The 7,335-nt window shown below is 48.4% G+C and overlaps 1 protein-coding gene across 1 annotated transcript in view; it reads left to right on the top strand.

The window, feature by feature from the left end:
• The window catches only part of LOC311235545 (uncharacterized protein), a gene marked incomplete at both ends in the record, with an annotated part of 43,705 nt that overhangs the window by 27,673 nt on the left and 8,697 nt on the right, over positions 1–7,335 (top strand). The gene's annotated exons all lie outside the window — the stretch shown is intronic.

Here is a 7,335-nt window from a genome sequence, read left to right as displayed (position 1 = left end):
CCTCCCTCTCGCTCTTCTCTGTTCTTTAATAGATGGGTTTCTTGTTTTCCAGCATGGATAGATGAGATGCGCACACAGCCAGGGGGCAATTAGCTGTGTTGGTAATGCAGGATTGAGATCAGTGTGACTTGTAAATCTTGTTAATACACAAATAATGTTAGAAAATGAGGTGCATTACTTTGAGAGCGACACATTGTGGTCGCTGTACACTTCTTTCCTATTGCTCCTTTAATTGGCTCACACTGTGTTGCCGACTGCATTAATGATTAGTTCTCAGCAATGATAAACAATTAATTAACAACCTCTCCTTCATTCCAAACCACAAATGGATTTGTGCAATTTACTAGTTATTTAACATTACACCTGTTCATCAGAAGTCCACCTTATAGATGTATTGTGTGCACATCAACCACTGCGAAGTTGCAGAGAAACCCATCTGTGCTGTCCTCTCTCTGAGACTCTCAGTGCCCCTTTTCTCACTCACTTTCTACCTCTCTCCCTCTTCCTCTCTCTTTCTTCCTCCTCTTCTCTCCCCTCTTCCTCTCTCTTCCTCCTTCCATCCTCTTCCTTCTTCCCTCCTCTTCCCCCCTCCTTCCCTCCCTTCTCTCCCCTCTTCCTTTCTCTCTTCCTCCCTCCACTCCCCTCCCTCCCTTCTTTCCCCTCTTCCTCCCTCCTTCCCTTCTCTCCCCTCTTCATCTCACTTTCATCCTCCCTCCCTCCCTCCCTTCTCTCCCCCTTCCTGCCTCCCTCCCTCCATTTCCCCTCTTCCTATCTCTCTTCCTCTCTTCCCTCTTCCTCCCTCCCTTCTTTCCCCTCTTCCTCTCTCTCTCTTTTCCTCCCTCTCTCCCATCCCTCCCTCCCTCAATGTTCCGTCTCCTGTCTGTTCTGTTGTGTTCACATCTGTGCCACGTCTGTTTTGCTTCCCTAGATAAGGTTATTTTTCCCTGTGTGTGTTTTTCTCTCTCTCTGTCCCAGAGATAATCTCAATGTTGTCTCAGTGTCCTCCCTCTGATCTCCTTCTCTCCCTCCCTCTGTCTGTCTGTCTGTCTGTCTGTCTGTCTGTCTGTCTGTCTGTCTGTCTGTCTGTCTGTCTGTCTGTCTGTCTGTCTGTCTGTCTGTCTGTCTGTCTGTCTGTCTATCGGTCTGTCTGTCTATCGGTCTGTCTGTCTATCGGTCTGTCTGTCTGTCTCTCTGTCTGCGTGTGTCTCTCTTTCTCTCCCCCTATCCCTGTCTGTGTGTGTGTGTCTGTCTCTCTTGCCCTGCTCTAATGCCATTATATCTTCATTATTCTCTCCCCTTCCCTGCTCAACACTCTCTCTCTGTTTCTCTATCTCTCTGTCTGTTGTCTGTCTGTGTGTGTGTGTGTGTGTCTCTCTCTCTCTCTCTCTCTCTCTCTCTCTCTCTCTCTCTCTCTCTCTCTCTCTCACAACACTCTGTCTCTGTCTCTCAGTCCCTTACCCCCCTGCTCCGCCATAATCTGGCCCCTTGTGGTCGATTCAGTTTTCTGTGTGTGTATGCATTTGTGTTACAGTGTGTATTTCAGTGTGTTTGCAGTTTCTTTCTCTGCACCTGATATAATGGTGTGTGTGTGTGTGTGTGTGTGTGTGTGCGTGTGCGTGCGCGCACGTGTATTACAGTGTGTTTGCAGTTTTCTTGTGTGTGCATGCTTGCATGCACGCATGTGTCCTCTGGGCTTGCTCCGTCCCATCTCAACACAAGGCTGACAGATGCGACACTCTCTCCTCTCTCTCCTCTCACAAGCCCCTCCAAAGTACCACCTTATCTCTGAGTCCACATACACCTACCCCCCGTCCACACACACACACACACACACACACACACACACACACACACACACACACACACACACACACACACACACACACACACACACACACACACACACACACACACACACACACACACACACACACACACACACACACACACACACACACACACACACACACACACACACTCCCTCCTCCCACACTGGCGCCAGACAGCTGCCCAGTATCCTGATGCCTAGACCAAAGCCTGGCATGCAAACAACGAGGCCCCCCCACACACATCCCCCCACCTACCCCCTCCACCCCACCTCAGTCAACCCCCCCCCCCCCCCAAGTCTTGCTGGCTCAAGCCCCCCCCCCAACACAATGTCCATTGTCAGGAGGCAGCAATAGCTGGAGCGAGGAGGGTTTCCCAGTGACACTGAAGATAATAGCCTGTCTGTCTGACCTGAAGACACAGCCAGCTGTACAGCTCTGAGGTCCCATAGGCTGACACACACACACACACACACACACACACACACACACACACACACACACACACACACACACACACACACACACACACACACACACACACACACACACACACACACACACACACACATACACACACACACACACACACACACACACACATACACACAGCCTTAGTCACAGATAATACATATGGTTCTCAGTGTCCGCTAGCATGGATCAACAACCAACCAACCTGTCAGACAAGACGGAAGGAGAAGGACGGACGGAGGGAGGGAGGGAGAGAGAGAAGGAGGGAGGGAGAGAGAGAAGGAGGGAGGGAGAGAGAGAAGGAGGTAGGGAGAGAGAGAGAAGGAGGGAGGGAGTGTGTGTGTGTGTGTGTGTGTGTGTGTGTGTGTGTTGTGTGTGTGTGTGTGTGTGTGTGTGTGTGTGTGTGTGTGTGTGTGTGTGTGTGTGTGTGTGTGTGTGTGTGTGTGTGTGTGTGTGTGTGTGCTGTGTGTGTGCGTGCGTGCGTGCGTGCGTGGTGTGTGTGTGAAATCAACGGTAAAGGATATCATCCAAGGCCATGAAGCTTTTCCAGCAGAGCAGCATACTGTACATATTACAGTGGATGGGCTTGGTTCACGAAGGGCACGGGGGAAATGAGCAGGCGGGCTGCATTCTTTCATACCGCTGTCCTTGAATATAAAACCACTCTGTGCGTCGGGGGCTGACGGCAGCGTTGGTTTCACACAACTCCCAACGTTTCAAGGCTCACATCTTAGTGCAGCGTGTTTCTCCACGCGTTGTCCCGCCCCTGCGACAGTAGAGAGATAAAACAATGGGGGGACATTAACCCTTTCAGTGCCAATCATGTGTTAACACATTTCTGGGCCCCCGACCGTTGAGTGCCAATCACGTTCTAACACGTTTCTGGGTAGTTTTCCTTTTTTGTGATTTTAATACCCTATTCAATGTCAGGGAGCTGTATGTTGCCCTGTAAAATGCATACTGGGACACCGCCGGCCACATCCTACCAGGCGGCGGTATCAAGCACCCTTTGAAACCTTGTGTCTTGGGCTGTGCATCGATTATATGGGTCCGGCTCGGCTCGTTTTCTTCGGGCATGACGAGCGGTTATAACGCTCGGATTGAGAAGAATCAAACACTCCCGATCGGTGTTGTGGGATGGATTATGTTGGCGACACGATGGACATCAATACTTGGAATGGCGATCAGATAATTGGAATATTATTTTTGGGGCACATCCTAGTCAAGGTAAGGGCTATATGATATCAATCTTGCGTTGATCCGAGCTTCATTGCTATCCGAAAGTGTTACTGTACCATTACTCCACAACGTATGCCGTTGGTGGCGATCAGAGTGTGAAAAAACGTTCATGCATTCATGATGGAACATAATACCTATCATATGCATTTGAGTTTTAATTGTAGCATGTGCCAATGCATTTAGTATAATACACGTTGCGGGCTATTACCAGCCTCCCAGGAATTACCCTAGACCGCTCTAAAACCATACTTCACCACGGTATAAAACGGGAACGTATGGATGGAAAAATTATTTATTTTTTGCATCTTGACTGGAAGAAACTCGGTGTCAAATTACCATAGTATTGTATCCATAGCTATAATATAGAATATAGTTATAGCTCTACAAACAAGGTGACGGACTCCATTCGTTTAATGCGTGGCACTGAATAGATGGGCCCCAAAAACAGCGCCGGCACCCAAAGTGTTAAGAGCGAACCCTTGAGATGAGCGACGTGACGAGCTCGTCCACACGTCCAGGCTGAGCTCTGCCTGTGTGGAGTTGATATGCGCAGGGAGGACTGGAGTAGCGATAACGCTTGGCAGTGGGTTCTGTGCTGATAGGATGCTCCGTATTCTCTGGGGCTTTTTAAAAATCAATCCAGGTCATCCCTGGGTAAGTTCAAATGAAAGGGTAAGTTCAACGTTTAGGACCCGCAGCCTTATTTCCTCCTTGTTAATGATTTGGGGCGGTGGGTAGAGTCCCTTCATACTGGGATACCCAGCTCCTCCTTAGTTAGACACAAAACTAAATGTAAAGTAATGGAGCCACTATAGAAAGAGTCAAAAGAGGGGCCGGCCGGGTAGCGCAGCGGACTAAGCGTCTGTCTACCACCACAGAGACAGTGGGATCGAATCCAGCTGTGGTGCTTCCGGGTTGGCCGACCGTCCATACTAACACAATTGGCAGTGTTAGCGGGTGGGAAACCCGGCGAGGGTGGGTCCTGGTCGTTGTAAACAGCGACTCCTACAGTTCGGTCGGGGCGCCTGCACAGCAAGGGAAGGATCTGGGAGATGTAGTGTGACCTTCCACACGTTACACTCTCCCAGTGAGAGTCCGCGCTGCCAGGTGAAAAGAAGTGGTGGGCTGGGTACACATGTGTCGGAGGAAGCATGTGATAGTCTCCGCCCTCCCGGACCGACGGTAGGGGGTAGAGTGCGCAACGACCAGGAAGGAGATTGAGAATTGGCATAACGACTAACATTGGGAGGGGAGAAAAACAAAAAAAGAAGGGGGGAAAAGATAATAAAAAAGAAAAGCACTTACACACACGCTTAAAGTGCACCCAAAGCAGACTGGCCCGTGTGCACACTGTGGCCCCATTACTTTACATTAGTTCTGTGGCTAACTATAGCCGGGCGCTGCGGGCTTCCAGTCTGAAGCACGGAGTGGAGTGTGCTGAGAAGAGGACTCTTACCGACCGACGACATCTTTGGTAAAGTAGGAAATAGGGCTTTAGGGGTCCAGAGATCCTGAAGTGACCCTTCAAAACGTGACGTTTCTGAGTGATCGGCGTCGACCCCGCGATGCAGCCGTCAGCATCAAGGCACGCAAGCACTCTTTCCGGGATTTGAAGAGTGCGACAGGGATAAGATAAGATATTCCTTTATTGATCCCCTTGGGGAAATTCAGGCATCATAGCAGCATGATGGAGGGGGAGGGGAGGTACAGGTCACAGAATTATAGTACAGTAAAGATACTCCAGTCCTTCTACTCCGGAGCTGTAGAGAGCATCTTGACTGGAAACATCACTGCCTGGTATGGAAACAGCACGGCACAGGACAAGAAGGCCCTACAGAGAGTGGTGCGCTCAGCCGAGCGTACCACGGGTATTGCACTACCTCCCCTGCAGGTTCTATACAACAAGAGGTGCAAATCCAGAGCCTGCAGAATAATGAAAGACCCCCACCACCCCAACAACAGCCTGTTCCAGCTGCTGAGGTCAGGCAGACGCCTGCGAACCCCAGCTACTAGGACAGAGAGGCTCAGCTTCTTCCCCCAGGCCATCAGAGCCTTGAACAATGAACACTGAGTGCCACAGAACACTGATCTATCCACACACAAGCACACATGAGCACACACACGACACGCACGCTGTGCACGCTCACACACTAGCAGCCACTTTAACATGAGCAGGCACACACTCATGCCGCACACGCCCACACTTATGGCCAAAAAGGAAAGGTCACTTTAATATTAGTATAACAACAGTAACAGTGTATTGCACTACCTAAGCTACCTAGCATGTCCTATATGCCCTGTAAATAACTATGTACAGATACCGAGATGTCCCACCATGTTACCTGTTACCTGTTTATTGCACAATGTTGTTTTTTATTGGATTCTATTACATGTTGTACCACTGTATTGCACATCGTTGCGGGCAAGACCACCCGCATTTCATTATATACTTGTATGCCGTGACAAATCAAACTCTTGACTTGACTCGACAGTGGAGAAGTAAAATAGAATAAAAAGTCAAATATAATTAACTCTGGACATGCGCATATGGACAACAAGGTGCGAGATGAGGGTATGTATGCCCTCTCAGTTATATTTGCACTACAATAAATATAGTTACAATATATAATCTAAATCGAATCTAATATATAATCTAAAATATAATCTAAAAAAAAACGAAATGCTAAATATATGCAATATATAATCTTTCAGCCATATATCCCGAGACGTTCTCTCGACAACCACATATGATCCCAATTTGTGGAGAAATGTATGAAAACAATATCTGAGGCTGTATTTTCCAGTGCCATTCTGAAAACGGGTTAGATGGTGACTCAGAATCATTATGTTAGTTAATGACGCGCTGGTGCCACTGGTTCACTATTAGCAGATAGTACTGATCCAATCCATTACTTTTATTAAGCGGTATAGACTTTAGGCCATTAGTTTGGGGTCACTGGACAGAGATAATTGAGATATGATCCATTTTCTCCATTAGAGGGAGATCTAAGTGGCTTCTGTAATGCGGCAAAGAATGCAGAAAATCAAGTTTGATTTCGGACACGTTACACATGTTTCTAGATATCGGATACTGATATTCTACCCAATGTCCTACCAGTACAGCCCAATATCCTACCAGTACAGCCCAGTACAGCCCAATGTCCTACCAGTACAGCCCAATATCCTACAAGTACAGCCCAATGTCCTACCAGTACAGCCCAATATCCTACCAGTACAGCACAGTACAGCCCAATATCCTACCAGTACAGCCCAATATCCTACCAGTACAGCCCAATATCCTACCAGTACAGCCCAATGTCCTACCAGTACAGCCCAATATCCTACAAGTACAGCCCAATATCCTACCAGTACAGCCCAATGTCCTACCAGTACAGCCCAATATCCTACCAGTACAGCCCAATGTCCTACCAGTACAGCCCAATGTCCTACCAGTACAGCCCAATATCCTACCAGTACAGCCCAATGTCCTACCAGTACAGCCCAATATCCTACCAGTACAGCCCAAGTACAGCCCAATGTCCTACCAGTACAGCCCAATATCCTACCAGTACAGCCCAATATCCTACCAGTACAGCCCAATGTCCTACCAGTACAGCCCAATATCCTACCAGTACAGCCCAATGTCCTACCAGTACAGCCCAATATCCTACCAGTACAGCCCAATGTCCTACCAGTACAGCCCAATATCCTACCAGTACAGCCCAATGTCCTACTAGTACAGCCCAATATCCTACCAGTACAGCCCAATATTTTATTTTGATCATTATTTTGATTTTAT

Source organism: Notolepis coatsorum, assembly GCF_963971535.1.
Source record: "Notolepis coatsorum genome assembly, chromosome: 10".
Taxonomy (NCBI): Eukaryota; Metazoa; Chordata; class Actinopteri; order Aulopiformes; family Paralepididae; genus Notolepis; species Notolepis coatsorum.
This window is presented reverse-complemented; position numbering and strand designations above follow the sequence as displayed.